General features: G+C 41.6%; 1 protein-coding gene across 1 annotated transcript in view; it reads right to left on the bottom strand.

Moving 5' to 3' along the window:
* The window catches only part of LOC119659063 (feline leukemia virus subgroup C receptor-related protein 2), a 159,582-nt gene that overhangs the window by 123,898 nt on the left and 16,055 nt on the right, over window positions 1-19,629 (bottom strand). The window lies entirely within an intron of this gene.

The following is a 19,629-nucleotide window of genomic DNA, read 5'->3' as shown; positions in this document are numbered from 1 at the left end:
TTTCAGGTTTAAATATCAAACTTGCTCTTAATAGCCTTTCAGATTTGATGATTGAATTGTTCGCTTTGGTGGAAGAAATTGTTGGTATAACCACTGCAACTGAGAAGATTGCTAAAAGGTTACAATTGATAATTCGAACGCTTTTAGTTACTTGAAAGAGCTTGGGTACATTTTCAAGTTCAGTAGAGGTATGAGTGTGTTTGGAGGCAATTGACTGCATAAATGTAGTAATTTCTCTCCTTGCTTGAAATGTAAACGTATCTTTTTAAGCTCGAGGTAGCAAGAAAGTGAAAGTGGCAAAAGCTCATGCATTTGATGGCATTACAAGAGAATTATTCACTTCAATATTACAATGGGTAAGTGGAGTTAGTCAGTCATTGGACTAGAATGCTGCTATTCTATAATACTTGCGACTAATTTAAAAGGTTTCACCTATTTAATGTTACGTGGCAATCGTTGCGACTGCCGTGACCAGGCTGGGGTTTTGACATCTGAATATAAATTGTGGGAATACATAGCAACATTTCAGAAACTTCCTCACGGGAGCATTTATTACGATTGTATTCTGTTTTTTTGTTTGTCGTTCCATCATTTTCATTTTTCTCTTGAATATGCGTTTAATCTCGAATTCTAGGCAGTTGCCTAATTTGTATCTGTAGTTATCATTCTTGTAATATAAGCATTTTACATCGGTTTTAGTATAAGCAGTTATGGTAATTTACTACCGTAATAATTTTTGCACCAATCGCAAGATGCTTGATGGAACTGGAATAAAGTTAGTTGATTTTGTATCTCAGAATTAGTAGATTTTATTAGTAAACAACGCATGGTGGAAGTACTGTATTATTGCAAGAAGCCACACTGTGGAAATAGCATCTTATTTGGAACTTCGACCACAATAAGGAATAGGGATTTAAGGTAGGAATTTAACTTTAACTTTGATTTGTATTGAAAGAATAAACTTAGATGATAAATTAGCTTCTTATCATATTAATTTTAATTTTAATTTAAAGGAGACAAAGGTGACAAGTGTAAAGTGAAGTGATAATAGTCTTCGCTGCCCTATTTTGACTACGTAAGACATGGACGAGACTCAATTTCGTGCCGTGATAATCGCGGCTGTACCAACTGCAACCGAGCATACGCGGCGATCTTATGAGCGCACTGTCAATGATCCTTTTTTGGTCGGGTGAATATATTGTTGGACCTCCGGTTCGGTAAGTCGTCGGACTACCAACTAAACACCTCCATATTGTCAGAAAAGTAGCCTGGAACCGTTTGTTGCATTACTTCGAGCTATTCCCCGAACTTTCCCGTCTTGCGGAACATCAAATCAGGGAATTCTTGTCATCAACGGGAGGGAAGAGGAGGAAGGGAACTGTCAGTTCGAGGAACCCCTCGCCATCCAGCTCCTCCACCGGCCGAACTCTATCTTCTTAGCAACAAGAAGGACCCAAACGTAATAGGCAACACGGTTCCACCTGTCAGCACTCCTCAGCATCTCTTCGACGATGTTGTCTGGAGAGAGATCCACTGTATTTAAATGGAGCTGCTGACGAACCCCATCCCATCTTCCACGAAAAAAAAGTGTGATGGGTGTCATCCACAACACCCACAATCCGAAGATCGCGCCTTTTCAATCTTGTGCAGGTAAGAATGAAAACCTTCATGCCCACTTGAAAATTAGGTAACGAAATAATCAGTCTCACCATGCCACCTATTCAGCCATGCACCTAAATTGCCGATGAGCCGCACAGTCCAACTGCCACTAGTTTCATTTTGTCAAGGGAGTTGCCACTTGTCTCGAGTGAAGGAGGAAGTTGCCGTTCTTCACCTGCAACTACCTCCCTTGGCTCATCTCCCTTGTGCTTGTATATGGCTTGACGCTCCTTAGCAAGAAGGGCAACGGAGACCATTCCCGTGATCACCATCACAACCGGTTCAGAGGCAGTGCACCCGCACCCGTCTCTGAACTTGCGCGGGATGTTTACGATATACCCCTTGCCAAGAACGTTAGCCCATTCCTCTGCGCCGTAGAGCAGGACAGACTGCGTTGAATTCATCAGGAGACGCCGCCTGCTAAACGTAAGACCCCCAATGTTTGCCATTAGCCTACTTAACGCCGAAACTCCAGCTGCAGCTTTGTTCGCTGCTGCTTTGATTTGCTCAAAAAAGCTCACCTTTGAGTCAAGAGTCAGCCCCAGGTACTTCACCGCTGGTTTTGACTCGATTATCGACTCGCCGAACGATATGGGACACAGGGTTGAAATTCTCTTTTAAGTCAGAATGACTACTTCGATTTTTTCCAGTACAAGGTTGATATCCGCTTACACCAATATGCCGAGGCTATTTTGCGCCTGTTTGACAGTGCGTCCAGCAACACGTGCCGCGATATCATCTCCATAACCGACCAGGCACGACTCTTCTAACATGTCGAGTTTAACTAAACTCTCATAGGTAGCGTTCCAGTTCCGGCCCTAGGATGGACCCCTGTGCTACGCACCGCCGTGACTTTCATCCTCCTCTGATCCTCTAGTATTTCATAGAGCAGGCAGCGGTTCCTCAGGGAATCCCTTAATATCCGTAAGAAATATCAATATATCAATGACCTTACCACTCGGCTTTGGGTCCTATAATTCCCCCCGCTGTTGAGGAAAATAAAGCGGTTTCTGTTGATTCGTTAAAGAAATGCAACGAAACTTTGGACCTTGTAAAATATTTACCGGAGTTTTTCTTGGATGCAAACTGTCTTTGCTGCCTGTAAACTGTTTGAAGAACACGAGCGAAGTTGCAAGTATCATCAGCCCGTCGTCATCATTATGAATGAAGTGGATGGCTCGGCCGATCTTGTTCTAGCCTCGTTTAAGACAGTGTTGAATTGTAAAGCAATTATCGTCCGTCTCAATTTTACCAATGCCGATAAAAGGCTGGTTTATTTGACCGAGCAAGAAATGTTAAGTTTGGGATTGGATAGACAATCAATAGTTCAATTCTACGATACAGTCGAGAAGAACCTTACGCTTATAATTAATAAGAGAATTATGATATACGAGGGCAACAATTCACTGATCGAATCCCTGGGTTATAAGTATCGCCAGGATGCCCTAAGAATTTTTATACTGGGACTAAACATACCAATATGTGAGGTATTATTTTCTTTTGGTCCAGTTGCTGTGCCAACTGCATTGGCTCTTGCTCAACAATTAGAGGCGAATCAAACACGTTATCTGTTTGTAAGTTCATTCACCAATCGAGGAAACTTCACAAATCGGTTCACTATACCTTTTAATGGTTCGACTAACCAACCACAAAATTCTTCCCACTGTAGGAGGGTTCCCAACATGCAAAGCCAATCCAAGTCGAAGGAAATCAGTTCTACCGAGTCCCATTATAACATTTGTTGACAAAATCTATCATTGAATAATAGGAAACCTCCACTGAGCCAATATTACGGCTTTACTTAGACTCAATCACTATGGATCAAAGTAGGCCAGTCAAAAGACAAAATATGTTTGACCGACAAACTTCGGTGAAATTACAACGCATTCACTATTTGGATCGGTGTTTAAACCCCGAACCTCCTTGCGCAGAGGAGCACGATACCATAATATCATTGCTACAATCAGGATCAAGGACAATGAAGGGGTCTACTCCAAGAGCTGCTTATATCCAAGTGAATCCCTTAATAAGAAGATCTCAAACTTGCTTAGCAATGGCATTAGTCGACCTTCAATCCCATATGAATATTCGATAAAAAGGGAATTGATGAGAATGGACAGCGAAAGATGCCTTTGGTTGTAGAATTCAGGAAACTAAATGAGAAGATTATTAGTAATAAGTGGTGGGGGAGAGGCAAAGCCTCTGAGCACTCAGACCCTAGTGGTTGATTGTACCCAGTTCCCCGTTTAATGGAATATCCCAAATTTGTTTATGTATCGCAGGATTTCCGTTAGTGGATGGGATGCTACCCACTGCAGTTGGGCCACATCAGCACTAAAAGTTTGATGGCTGATGCTCACACAGAACATGTTCCGTGGATCCTGCTTCCTCATTACAGGATGGGCATGTACCATCTTGAAGAATCCCTGTTCTGAGCATATGCCCAGCTAGTGAAATACGGCCAGTCAGAATGCAGCAAATCTTCCTGCTTTTCCATAGGATCGCAGTATGTCGTTAGATAAAGTTTGGTGCATTTAGCAGCAATAAGGCTCTGCCACCTGCCATTATGGGAAGCTTGCTCGCAGTTTTTGATAGTAGCATTAGCCAATGCTACTGACAATCCAATTACTAGTTATGGTCCTAGCATAGGGGAACCTCCTTTTGCTAAGGCATCCGAGATTCCATTTAACTCTACACCACAATGACCGTGTCCCCAGAGTAATTCCACCGTATCTAATCGAGTTTAACCAGTTTCTCCATTCCTGAACGATTTTTGAGGTGACCAAAAGACTGTTCAATGTTTTCAATGTAGCTTGATTATCGTTGCAGATTGCGATGCGCCTGCTCTTCAACTGTTCGTCAATCACCCTTTCGCATACATTTCAGCCTGAAGAACAAGGGAAATACCCACTTCTCGCTTTTTTTCGAGAGGTAGGCTCCTGCTCCAGAACGCTGTTCTGTTTTTGAGCCATCGGTGTAAAAGTGTAGTCTAACACATATTCGAACTCCCCTTCAATATCCATAAACACCCCCATCGTACTCGTTTTTCAGAGTTGTGACCTCTAGCTTTGAAACCAAAGTGTGGAGAATAGACTTAGAGGACTTGCCACGATGAGAAGTGTGTTGGTTTTCATTTAGTGGGTGCGATCTTAGCGCCTTCTCACGCCCAACCAGTCTCTCCAGACATTTCATCGAAAATGATGTTAAGCTGAACTTTAGATAGTTCTTTGGATTTGAATGTTGATCTTTCCCAGGCTTCGGTATGAAAACTATCTAACCTTTTTCCAAGAGGTAGGCACGTAGCTCAGAGCAAGACATCCTCGAAAATATTTCTTAGAAATTGCTCTAACTTCTCAATGCCCTCGTTTGGGACAACTGGATAGATGCCACCCATTCCAAGCGCTTCGAAGTGTTCAAAAGATAGCATAGCAGCTCTCACCTTTTCTTTGGTAACCACCACTCTCACCGTGTTCGCCTTGCGACACTTTCGTGCAGAAACCGCGAATTCCCTTCCTCCCTTCTGTCACCTGTTCATCCGGATGATGTACTTCCAATTAGATATAAAATTTAGGATTAATTTCAATCTGGTATATATATATATATATTTTCTGTAGTTGTGCCTGAATTTACAATTTGGAGGTTTACAATACTTGCTGGTGTTTGTTTAATAGTTGTGATGCTTTAATTCGAAGATGGCTCGACCGCGCGCGTGAAGTCGCGCCTCACTGAATATCTGAGGCGGAAGGAACAATGATCGAGGATGTGATCCGTCGGAAATCCTTTCTTCCTGTGGTCGCGTGTGGTTCTATCGGTATGTGGTACCCGAGAATCCTTGCGTTTATTCTGAGTATTTTGCAGGATTCGGTGTGGGCTCACGCACTGGCAGTGACATATGATTTTGTTTGTAAAATGTCACTGTGGGATCCCGAGCCTGACTAGCACAGAGGCGTGCAAGCACATGTTGACAGAACATTTTGATTGAGCTTCAGAATTTGCGGGCAAACATTTTTTGGAATTTGGAATAGTTCTTCCCTCTAGGTCATTTCCGCTCACTCAGGATGGGCGTTTGTCCGTCGTATTCTCACTTAAGCCATAACAACGTACTAGTAAGCATGATAGGTCGAAAAGGTGCAGGAAGTGTGGAAGGGAGGACCATCTTACCAAAGATTGCACTGAAGATCCACGATGCAATCGACTTCAACCGTTGTGAGGCAGCTCAAAACTTGCTCTCGCAAACTATTCGAGAGTCGAATGTGGACGTGGCGGTAACCTTGCGGAAATTACGGTAGTGCTTCGTGGGTGAGAGACCGATTTGGGAATTCGGCAATATGGACATACGGAAGGCAAGCCATTCAAACAATAATGTAAGGGCAAAAGTCGACAGCAACCTTATCTACAGTTGTTACATTTGCGTAATATGAGGAGATACTAGAGGGCTTGATGTTGAACGCTAGAGACCATAGCCCTTAAATTATTGCCATCTATTTCTGGCTGGAGAAATCAAGTGACGAATACCAGACGCCAAATCCTGCTTGAAACTTTCGCGTTTCATGCTTTCCGAGGCAGAGGGTTAGGGTCGATCGTCGATCTGACTTTTCTCAGTACCTCGTGGGCGAGAGGAATGGTGTCACGGGTTGATGAACACCACACCCGCAGCGACCACTAGGCCATCTTTCTCGACATCAGAAATGGAAGAGGCATCAGTTGAATGAGCCAAACTGAAGCCAGAACATCGGCAGTTGAGGAAAGAATACCGCGATCTTCGAAGTAGCATTAAGAAGGCAATATGGGAAAGTAAGGGAAATTGCTACAAGCAGCTGTACCTTGAGGTAAATTAGGACCCGTGAATCGTGAGGAAAAATCGCTGCGCTTCAACCAACGGTTCAACAGGACGTCTTCTTAATTTACTACGAGAGATTTGTGGACGAATTTGGGATAATAAGGCTCGGAGATTGGACAGGATTCCGAACAAAGTGAAGGTGGCTGCTAAATTCAGGCCCAATTGGTTCATAAGTTCATTTGAATCATGCATGGTGAGAAGAGTGCTTCCCGCCCAGTAGAAGAAGCAGAAGTTGGTGCTGCTACACGAGTCTTGAAAACCACATATAGTCCCAATTGTCTTTTCTACATTATGGGCAAGATGTCGGAGAGGGTGATACAATAGGCTGCTTCAGTTTGTCAAGTTAGCGAGTTATGTAAGCATCAGCACACATTAAAGATAAAAAACAAACGCCTACATCATTTCCGCAGAGTGTCGGCCACTGTCTGGAACAACTTTTCAACTTTTCTGGAATCTAATAGAAAACCAGATGCGTAGTTAGCATTTTGCAAATTGCAAATATACCTATCGGCATAATATCTCCGCCAGTTACCGAGAATATCCCGTTTGAATAGCATAATTAGTTGCCTCGAAAAACATAATAAATATAAGTCGCCGTGATTACTGTAACTCGTACATTTTAGTTGATTAACGTAATGAGCATGAAAGTTTGATCATTTTCATAAAAGTCCAAAGTGTGTCATTTTGTGCATGTGCATTGGAAAGGACACTTTTTTTTGCTCCCGTTCGGAATTTGGGACGTAATTAGCGGGTGGTCTATCGGTGTGACAGTATGTGTTTCGTAGAGTGGGGTCTTGCGCCTGGCTCGGGAGGCATCGGCCGCTGGTAAGTGCTGTGCGGTGGTGACACTGGATTTCAGTAATGTCTTCAACTTGTCCAACTGGGTGTCCGTGGTTACTCAGTGGGTAATCGAAAGTTACCTCTCGGAGAGACTTCTTTGGAACGAGACGAATGACGGATCGAAAGAATATGTTGTGACAGCAGACGTTCCCCAAGGCTCCGTATTGGAGTCCCTGCTGTGGAACATAATGTATGACGGAGTGCTTGACCTTCGCGTGCCAAAGGAGGCAAGATTGATTGGTTTTGCAGACTAGCTGCCAGTGGTAGTAGGTACAAAACACTCTTTGGGACTGTATGGAAGTGAAACCGTTCCTGCCAGCAAAGCATGCTTACAAATGGTTAAACTGGACCTGGCGGGCAAAGAGGTGAAGGCGGTCCTTATTATCAATCTACTATCAAAATCGCAGTTGATAATCGCGAGGCCGTTTCTAAATCGAACACAAGATACCTAGCGCCTTTATCAACGCTAAGTTGAGCTTCAAGGGGCACCTGGACTATGCACACGAAAAAGCAGTAATGGCTAGTTCATCTCTAGCAAGGATGATACCCAATATTAGAGGGCCAAAATCTAATCGCCGGCTGTTTGTCACAGGGTTGGTGAAATTCTACTGACTCTTGGTTGGGTGGGAACGCTTGACAAAACGGTGAACCCGAGAAGGGTGAGTTCGGAATACCGGTCAATCGCGCTAAGGGTGTGCAGGGCATATAGGGCACTATCCGGTGAGAGGCCGCTAGACCCATACATGATCCTGTATATTAATAGATGGGTCGAGCAAAATTATACAGAATTGAATTTCACAGTTCCTTACGGGACACAGTGAATACAGCATGTTATATTCCATTGTCCGAGGTTCGCATTGAAATAATGTAATAATATCAATTTCAAACGTGGTAAATGCAACTGCGGTTCACGAAAAGCTGCAGAAACTGCATCGATTGCAGAAAGCGTGACGGACGCGTGAGTTAATCGTGTTAGTGTAAATCAGAGCCCTATTCACGAAGTAATACTTCGCGGTGTTTCCGCTGGGATATGGGTAGCGAAGTGGAAGTGGTTTTAGTGGGTGAGAATTCAATACACTACTCCAACCTTTCGCAGCAGCATCTTTCAAGATTTCCACCTCCGTCCATAAAAAAAAATATTTTTGATTCTATTGATAACTAAAGTCCTAATGATATCCTCTGTAGTTTATATCTTACTTGGAGATCATCTTCCTCCTCCTTTAAGTAATATATTAATTTATAAGCATCCGTTTTTCCTTATATATTGTGTGTCTCTTACTATGAAATCTATGCCACGATGGATCAAAAGAAAGGTTTATTCAAAAGATGTAAGATATACTAATTAGGACCATTTAAGTACTTAAATCTTATTACCCCATCAACACTTTTCATTAAAGCAGAAAATCAAATGGATCGGTCGAAATATATTTGCACATCGAATGGGTAAAGGTGTTTAAATGTAACTTAATGTTCCCTGATTGCCATCGTATAAATCATTCGAAACTGCTATGTCGTCATCAATCATAGCAGACGCCTACAAATTTATTCAGCTGATTAATAAATAATCAGCATTACTCAATAGTAATTGATAGCAATATGAAGCTGTATCGATACAACCATATATATGGTGCAAGCAGGTTCGCTTTAATCAATTTGCAATTATTTATCTCCCTACGTATGGAAAGTATCTGTCCATACTTTTCAGTTTTAATTACTGAATCTACATACTACAGGTAGGTATTTCCCCGCAACCCAGCTGCATATCAGATTGAAATGAAACTACTCGTTGATAATAGCACTTCAATATTTGTATTCCAATGGAAAAATCTACACATTTTTGGGGAATTTAATTGATGAAAGCTACCTTCATATGTTAGATGATGTTGTGTCAATTTGTTCAGTGTATTCTGTGGCGGATGGAAAATTTGAGATTTGAACCGAAGGTTTGTATAATTGCGGGTGTTCGCTAGTGAATTTATTTTCCACTGCACGTGATATAGTAATAAGAAACGACTGTTGATATGTGTATATTGTATATTATCTTCGTTAATATAACAATAACAATTGTCTATTACTTTATCGAAATTATATGGATTTGATGTGCCATTCATATTTAATCAAAATATTTAATCGAAAGGCAAATAGTATGTGGTCTTATCGGTGTGCAAGTCAAATGAAGCAATGAACTTAGATAAAATATCTTTTAAATTATGATTTTATTCCAATTGATTCTGGATTCATCAAGAAAAAACTCAATTGCACCAAATTTTGAATTTCATACCGTAATCATAAAGCCGTTTTAAAATTCATAGAAATACGTGCATATTCCAATAAACAGGTGAAAATCATCGCAATCTGCCTCTAACATAAAGATATTCTCAAGATAAAATGGAAAATGTACGAGTTGTCAATAGATAGGTTTCTCCCAACAATTTTAATTAATCGATACTAGCAAATTTCTTAGATGGATGTTTAATTGATTTCTTGATTTATTAATTGTATAAAATATAACATTATCTGACAGCTGCCAGTTTAGCTTTTAGCTTACAGGTCATTACTTCTGACATTGACAGACCCCTCTTAATCATACACTTGCATATGAAGCATTTAAAAATAAAACTGACTCTTGGTGAGCCGAAAAAATTTCATCAAGTAAATGGCAAAAAAATGTGTTACTTTATTGGAAAGATAAGTCGAAACCAGAGGCTTGGCACTTCAGGTATGAAAGATTTTCTGTATTTCTTAAGTAGGAATATTTAAAAGGATGTTTGTCCCATGTGCACGTAGCTCTCAATGTTTATGCATTTAGTATTTGCTTTATTGTGATAATGAGATTTAAAGTCTTGGATTACAGTAAATTTTCACCAAAGTCACAAATTTGAACTATTATAACTTCGCTACTAATAGTGCGATTTCCATAAAACTCGCTCGCTCATAAAACGTGGTATCATACTCTATATTACCCAGTCAATTTCTGAAAAATGTTGCAATCTATTATACTATTATTAAACTATTTTAAGCAGATTTATTTATTTATTTAATTAATCACAATACCCAGAAAGTCAGTTCCTAGTTATATATTTTAATCAGAGGGAGGAATAAAAAATTGACTTAGGAATGACCCAAGCTGTAGGGCTTTCCAGGACCGACAGGATCGAGGAGTGAAAGTAGCGATGCAGAAAACATACAAACACAGAAGTTGGCATAGCAGTCCATCAAGCAATTATAGAGTTTAAAAAGGGTACACATTCAAGCAAGATACGGCCTGAAGGGAGATTGAGGATACAGAGCCATGACGAATAGTTCACACGGGGAACGCTCTTTTTTTGAAAAAGAGGGTGAATTTACTTTTTACAGCTTTAAAAACGCGGCAGTCACGGTTGCGGAATGGGTACCAGATCATACAATAATATTCAAGGATGCTTTTTTTTGAAGTGTTAAGTAGTAATGTATTGAGGTAAAGTCGGGGAAGGAACGTAGGATAAAAGTAGATATTTTGGGAGCTCGATTGATGATCAAGTGAGAACTGAAACGAAGCTTGTGATCGGTGTATCCGGTGTAGCAAAGGTGTCATGGAGTGGCATTTACTGACATTGATTGTCAGCTTGTTAACTGAGCACAAACGAACCAAAGATTCAAGGTTGGACTACAAGAAAGCACAGTCCAGCGGAGAAGAAACAAAGGCAAATAATTTAAGATCGTCAGCGTAAAGGAACCAGGCGAGGAAGAAAGTCTTTGATAAAAAACAAGAATAGTAAGGGGCCAAGTATAGATCCTTGGGGAAAGCCAGAAGAAGGAACGGGAATGTGAAGTAGGATGAAAGTCAAGAGATAATTGAAGGGGTAAGTTAAGTAGAGAAAGTTTGGAGAGGGGAATATCAACATCATATCGGTATCAAAGACTTCGGGGAAATTGGTATTAATGGCGTATACTTCCTATCGTGTGCATTTAGCATCGCAGTTGGTAAAGACCAGAAGGTTTAAAGCAGTATATTAATGTTTCGCAAACCCATTCTGATGAGGTGACCGAAGTGCCCGGTCAACCAATCGTTGGCGTATCTCTCGAGGATTTGAGGGCAAGGGAACAGAAGAGACGTGGGATATTGGCATGAAAAGTATTTCGGGGCGTAAACCATTTAGTGACAGCACCGTAATTTTCTTCTGATTTTTGTGCTGTTACTAGCCCCTACACTTGCTACTTTTGCATCAAAAGTCAGAAATGAACTTTAGAAAGTATTAATCGAAACCTTGCATTTGATACGTCTTGCGACTATATTCGGTGAAAAGAAATTCATATCACCTTTTTGTACATATGTATGTAGACCTCCTTAAACTCAACGTAGAACGATGCTCATATACTCAATGCATGCGTGAGAGTTCACAGTTGCTATCTGCCACCCGAATAAGATAGTGAGGTAACTAAAGTGAAATACTATTCAATTGAGAAACGTATTCTCTTAGTGAATATTAAGATATTTTCCCCGTAGTATTCCCCATTAGCAAATGCTTCTCGCTTGGAGGAATAAAGATGACTTATTTCTCAATTGCTCACCGTATTAGCGTCCTTGAATTTTAAATCTGATCCATGGAATTATAATGTGGGAATACATGCTGCAGACCAAGATTTATTCGATGGTTTATTCTGTTCATTGAATACGGGGGATACTTGAAGCACACTCCCTTTCACAATTAATTCGCTTCAGGATTATTCATCCCCATTGTCCCTCATACCCCCTAGAAACTTCTCTTTTTTTTTTGCCTTTTTCAACCTACTTATTGAAAATAATTTCTTTTAGTTTTTCGTTCGTTTTCATTTTAACATTAAAATCTAAAACTATAGTTTGAACACTTTTCCCTAACTTTGACTCACAAAGGAGTTGCACTTCTGCCAATATAATTTGATTATTTGGTTTATCATTGCTTCATAATCTTCTTTTTCTTTCTTCCCTGATGGCCTGATCTATCTCAGATATTTATTCCTGTTCACGTGGGGTCATTGTGAACGTCAGTGGATGCAATTAAAACAAGAAAGTTTTGTGAGGTGAGTGGTGGCTTGCATCTTGAATATGCAAACATGGTGAGGAACGCGTTTGCATTAAGATGAAATGTGGTAAATGCTAATTAGATTGGACCTGAATCCTCAAGAAGTTTTTTTCCTAGGAAAATGACGGACAAAGAATTTCGAGTTTTCGAAAATTTTCGCCAACTTGCGTCTGACGGTGACTGTAGGAATTTTTAAACTTTAAGCGTAGGAGAAGTTTGTATTGGTTGAACACAAGATAGTCGGTTGTGGAATAAAGGCAAGAGAAAGTAAACTTCATGTTGGAAGTATGGTAGTGCTTTCATTGTATATATATAAATCAAAAAGGTGATGTAGCCCTCCAAATGGGGAAAAGGAGAATTTGAATCTTCGTTGGAGAACTAGCTGTGCTTTTGTGGAACCTGGAGGCAACCAAGAGGAAGTAGTACGGAGTAATACGGTAAGCATAATAAAAGAAATTCCTGAAGATTATCTCGATACGATTACACAAGTTTCAAGAGACGATGAACAGTTTGGACCTAATCAGTAAAAACTCCAATTTTTTACACCCTCATGGTTAGGAGTGGTCTACTCGGTTTAATCATTCCATAAAATCGCAGGCCCTAGGTTCATTGTAACTCGTCCATAAAAAGGATATTTGCAGACCGCAACCCATAACTCGGAATTTTCTTTTCGAATTTTCAAGGTTTCTTACTTTGAGGTTTTAAGGTTTTGATGCTTTTCAGTAGATTAACTTAATTTGAAGAATGTTCACCACAAACTAGGAAAAAAGTTTAACGCCTTTTTTATTATCCTTGATAGAGTGTTATTATAATATTAGTAAAATTCCACCGAAGCCGTTTCAAGCCCGGCTGTGAAACAAGGAGTGATGGATAGCTTCAGTCTGGGACGAAATCCCTAAAGGACAGCAGGCGTCGAAACCACTAATCGCGAGGCGGTTCGACATCTAGGCGCCACAATGACTGACAGCGTGGATTCATCTGCTGTAGCTGGTAACAGTAGATAAGGAGGTATTTGGAGAAGTACTGGAGCTGAAGAGCATTCCGGATAACAGCGAGCGATGGCGGATAGGGGGCTATGGCTATTGGGTAGCTGCATTTCCGGGACCCGTTCGAGATAAAACACTCATACTTCGGGTGAGCGATGCCTAAATTACGACAGTCCATGTCTTCCAATTCGTATCGCACCGTTCCGATCTTTTTGTTTTCGTTCGTTTCGTTTTGCCGCTCAAACACGGTATCATCGACCTAAAATTCGAAAATTGTAGCCCTGATCTTGTCTCTTCTTTGCTTGAAGAATACGCCTCTGGATTACTGCCCTGAGTATAGCAGAGTTATCCTAAACATAGACTTCAAGATTCGCAGCATTTACAGTGGTCAGCCGTTCTCATTCGTAGGTACTCCTATGCGTGATTATACTTTGCCTAAAGACAACGTCTTAGGCGGAAGCCTACAAACTTACCCTTGTATACCATTTTATTATATACCTTCAGATCAAGGAGTTTGTGGAAATTCCCTTCAATGTGCTCGATCAAATGCGAATTGTCCGAAGACAAGTGTCCTTCACGGTGACATTGTTCACCTTGCTCGCATCAAAGCTTTGTCAAGCTTCACCACAAGAGTGGCCGACGAAGACCAGAAACTTTGCAATTCCAGGATGGCCCCCAAAGATAGCATCTGAACAATCTCTGCATAGAGGAGTTTTTCGTTGGTGGGAAAAACTGAAATGCCTCTGCTTAATCGGTTACTATCGATTACATCGATAACCTGTGTTATAAGAGTTGTACGTCCTAAGCCCTCCGTCCATGTCAGTATCGAGCATAGCTCGCTGGTGTGTCGTAAAGTGGTGTTGTTCGACATTTTGAAGGTGCGAATAAGTCTTGCGCGAGTCCGAACTTGCGCACAAAGTCAGCACAAACTACAATCTGTGGCGACCATTTCAACAGGTGCGAGTAGGGAGCGGATGAAGTGAGGTGAAGAAATTAACCTCTTTATCATCCGCTCCAACTATGAAAGAACAACGACGGAGCAGATGTAATATCTTATTTTTGCCTGTTGCACCGAAGACTTGACAAGTGTATCCCGCAATACGCGCACGCGACTTTGTAGCGGGTTGCAGACCAGTACCCCTTCATTACTCACAGCGCCGTAATCCTCGTCATCACTGAGGAACGTGTTCGACTTGAGCCCATCGCTAAAATTGGTGAGCAAGAGTCGATGGGGTAGACGCAGCAGCATCAAAAACACCACAACGCGCTGCCGGCTACAGTTTCAACTATCATTGAAGCAGTCTTCTCCATCTGCCGAAGCCTCTGCTGAGATTTGGAATAAATTCCAAAAAGCCTGCAGTGAATTTTCTGGAATGAATACTTTACATAGACCAGGTATTCCCAGGCTCTATGTGTCTCCAGCAACCCCGAAAATTAAACCTCAAATCAATGATGAGATTGTATCTCAACTATGTGCTGATATGTCCCTATTGCAACTTGTGTATTGTGGTGCAGTCATGGTCAGATTGCGTGGTCATGGTTTTCGCAATATTGGTCTGAGTGACCGAAGATCCATCGTGGTAGAAAATGAAGACTTGGCATACCCTGCCTCAGATGGGCAAACCAGACAGCTTTTAGATATATCGAATTGATGGCTCGACCCAAAACCGGGATGTCTAGACTTCCTTTCTATGGTAAGCCTAGTCCAGATATCAGTTGTTACGCTATTGATGATGAAAACGATATCTTTCTGAGGTTTCCATGTTGGATCACTGTAATGACCTTCTATTAGCTACCTTTAGACCCGCATTTTATCTAGAACCGGACAGTGGCGATACCACTCATCAATTTTGATTCGTTTCCGATTCTAACTGTCTTGAGCGCCTGAATGAGCTTTTTCATAGTAGCACAGTTTGCAGTCTGTCAGGGTACAGTAATCCATGAGATGACCATGTTTAGATGGGCTCATTTGGAGTGGAGTTAGGTGGTGACCCTTGCGTTCGTATGGGGGTTTTTAAACGCCTACACAAATTTCTGTTTGGTGGTGCAATTAAAACGACTACATTCAGCTGAACCAAATAATAGTGAACACCCCGCCCGAGTGAACCATATGCTTTTAATGAAGAGCTTACATGGACCATTGCCATGGTTAGTCTAGTGTTGTGATCGAAGTATTGGCTTTATTTATTTAATTTCAGAAAATATATGGAAAAGTAAATTTCTAGTTAAATATCGCCCTCAGAGGGAGGGGCAAGTAAAATGGCTTAACAGGCGCTTAAAGCTAAGGAAGGAGACTGAGCCAAAGGACCCGGGCTGAGTGGCGTTCTAGAACCAGCATAAATAAATAAATAAATATCGGCGCTACGTGTACTCCGAGAGCCGATGCGAAAAATAATATTGGAGTAGGTAGAGCAATCCATCAAGCAATTACAGAGTTTAAAAAGGGTACACATGCCAGGGTGCGGAGTTGTGACGGACAGTCCACCCGGGGAAAGTTCTTTTCGACAAAGAGAGTCCGGGTGAATTTACGTTGTGCAGCTTCACGTAACAATACGTTTTGTAAGAGTTTCACCCCATTCCATAAACGACCTTAACAGAATTCAGACTTGTTTAATTAATTCTCGATTAGAGAAGATATTTTAACGATAAGTTTTATTTTGTGGAAATTTACACTATCAGATCTCAATAATTTTTATCATTGCAGGCTCATTGTTTTCGTAGTTGTGTTAGCGTTTTGAAAAAGGAAACCCACACTGAAAGTCGCCATTGCATTATAATATATTCTTAAAGAAAGTGCTAGTAATTTCCAAAATCCTTTTTACTTTAAACAGGTTAAGTTTCCTCGATTGAAATAGTTAGAACTGCATAACATGAAGGATACACATGTCAACAAGTGAGTCAATTTTTGAGCTACGACCAACTGAGTTCATGCCGTCCACATCCCGGACACATTCCAATAATACCCTCATGCGTGACCGAAAAAGAAGCAACCACAACGCTAGTGGAAGGACGGGACGAGATAATGACATAATACACATGAAATGATACTCTCTTGATGTGTTTGAACTTCAGACAAGAGAACCCTTCAAAATGAATTCTAAACCTATCGATGAACCGAATATGTGCATACAAACGAATACAAATCTGAGCAGCATTCAATTTATAGAAAGCTTCGAGGATCAGTGAGTGCTCTAGAGAGAACGTCCTTTTCGAAAACTAGGTGATATAAATATGCCCCAATTACTATACAAGTATATGCATTCACCCGCATGTACTGGATGAACACAGCCTGCAGATAGCATTTATTCCTAAATTGTAGGTGATTCTGTCGATATATCGATTAGATCCGAGAATCTTTCGAGGATACAATCTAAGATCTATTGACATATAATACATGCATGTGTATCTTCCACTTGATGGAATTCATTATCAAGTAAGAACTTCTGAACGGTCCTTATTGAAAGTTTTATATTCATGGGTTCACAAATGCATATCATCTTCTTATAGAGTCAATAGCATCTTGGTATTACCACATGCTTAGTGATGTGATTCTTCTCTACAATTGATGAATACACTTATTTTTCCAGAGTAGAGATGAACCTCGAAATGTCGAATTGCTGAAGTAAAAAGGTGTAGTGATACCTACAATTTGGATCCATCTTAATTGCACCAAATTGCCTATAGTTACGAAAAACCACTTGATGGGGCATAGCGCGTCAATTACAATTTCGCACCATCGTTGACGCTTTTTGGATATGAACTTCGGCCATTCCTCTCTCCTCTACTTTCTGCGAAGTTTGCACAATTTCCCCACTAATTGCACCATATGGCGTCGCCCATCGATACCACACTTGGCTAATCCAAATTCCATCCGAATATCACGCAAAAAGCTCCTAAGATGGTCATCAATATCAGTACGCAATATGATGTAATCTAAGTACATCAAGTGTGTCAGCTTTCACCTAGCAAGTAGGTCATATTTTGTTGTAAAACCATGCCCATTAGCATCATTCAGTACCCATGAAAGCGGGTTCAGTGCCATGCAAAACCAAAGGCGATTCAACGACTTCCGCAGGAAGATGCCTCTATGTCTATGGAAAGCCTCTGGGGTGTTGATTTCGTCAGAGCAATGCACGTCTATGACTGTCGCCAAAAACTTTAATAGTTTCAGATCAATGCGTTCACGTAATTGATACAGCAACTAAAGAAGTTTATCTGGCTCCTAGTTACTTGTCCTACATCTACCGAATCGATAATGAGTTGGTCTTTGCAAGCCCTTCTGTTCCTCCCTTCCCTGATGGAGTTTATGAATTGGTGGAGTGTTGGTAAGCAATTAATCGGTCTTCTGTCTGCGGGGTCCTGCACCGTGTCCTTTTCAGGGATTAGGTAGGTAATCTTCGCAGTGAGGAGGTGTGGAAATTGTTCCGCCCGACTCATGACCTCATTTATACTGGTGAACTTTTCGTACTACAAGTACTGCACCCGATCCAGAATTGGGCCCCTTCAGTTCTTCGACTGGTTTATGGTTCGCCGAACTTCCTCTTCGGTAACATCCGCAAAATTCATGCCATGCGTAGTGACATGGCGTGTACCCTCGGCGGTGATCCACTCAGCATGCTGGGCGGATAACCCCCAAAGTCCACCCCAATATTCTTTCGCTTCCGTCACCGAAAACTACACTGTCTGGACGCCCTGTTAAGATCAAGAGTGATCTGAAATAACTCCGCTGGTTTCTCGCGTACGTTGCATTCTGGACACGTGTGGAATGACTTTCACAATGCCGCCGTAACCGACTGCACACGACACAAAGTTTCAGCTTGATTGTGTTCGGAATTTCAACTACGGGTGTTTCACTGGGGATGGCATAGTTCCTATAACCCCTCTGCATTTTATTCTTCACCGGTCTGCTGGCATTGCTGGAGCTGATTTGAACCAGCCAAGCAATGTCCTGCCTTAGTGAGTCCAGCTGACGTTTCAGACGGACTTTCCATGGTAGATATGTTTAAGCGATTTCCCACAAGCAATCGATCGCGTAAGTCCACATCCACAGCGTCAGCAATCATCGGTAGTGATTGCTGCAAGGTCAGCGTACGTTGCTGACTGATCAAGTATCACAATAAACAACAGAAACCTTGCCCATGTGCTAACGTACAACATGCACATGTGCTAATGTGCAAAATGCAAGCGATTCCGTGTTCCGGCTTGCTACTGAGCGATGTCGTCACCAGCACCATAACATATGGGAATATTCTGACGACATCGGCCAACGGTTGACTGTTGTATGTGCAGTTTTTGTTTGATTGGACTTTTTCAAACAAACTTAAGGTCCGGGTTGCTGCTAATGGACTTGGAGGTGTGTTGGAGTGGAGCCGTGGTTGGAGTCATACGTGTGAAAGTCTAGTTGTGGGGAAGTCAAACGCGTTGGAGTCGGGTCGGATCGGAAGTTCTGTTGGATTCGAGTTGGAGTTCTCTTGGAGTGGAGATTTTTCGGTTATTTAAGTTTGGAACAATAGCTAGATAGGTAGAAAGTTAGTGATAAATTAAATAAAGTATTCAAGAAACCCGAAAAGAGTGTTTGTTTCTTTGTGTCGCTGGAACTTCAGAAACAATTTGGTAAGACCCTAACTTAGTTCTTTCCACAGCCTCACTTGACAGCGAGGGATAAAAGAAGCAGGACTCCATCGCTCCCAAGGGATAAGCGCGTCAAGTTGGATACTTGGCTGGACTTGGGTGCGAACCACACTCTATTAGGAGACTTCCCAAACAGATATCTTCGATCACTCAAATCAATAACACGAATCTTCTGACTGTAGAATATGACAGCCGCAACTGCACCATAATACACAAGTGATTGTAGTTGCAGCAGCGACATATCAGTACACAGTCGAGATGCAATCTCATCATTGATTTGAGATAGAATTCTCGGAGATGCTGCAGCCTGGGAATACCTAATCTACGCAAAGGACCCAACTCGGTCACCAGTTTCCCCGATGACTTCAAGTCGAACACGTTCCCTGATGGTGGCCGAGATTGTGTCGCTGTGTCACGTGCGCGAATTGCGGGAAACGCTCGACAAATCTCTGGTGCAACAAGGGGCGGTAAGATGTTGTACCTGCCCCCGCCGTTATTTCGTAGTAGGAGCGGATGATGAAGAAGTTAATTTCCTCAGTTCATTTCATCCGCTCCCTACGCGAACCTTCTGAAATGGTTGCCATAGATTGTGACGAAACGGCTGCAGCAGGCGGAGCAATGCTCCCACCGG

The sequence above is a fragment of the Hermetia illucens genome, chromosome 6 (assembly GCF_905115235.1).
Source record: "Hermetia illucens chromosome 6, iHerIll2.2.curated.20191125, whole genome shotgun sequence".
NCBI classification, from domain to species: Eukaryota; Metazoa; Arthropoda; class Insecta; order Diptera; family Stratiomyidae; genus Hermetia; species Hermetia illucens.
The sequence above is the reverse complement of the archived record's forward strand: the minus strand, read 5'-3'. Positions and strand labels throughout refer to the sequence as shown.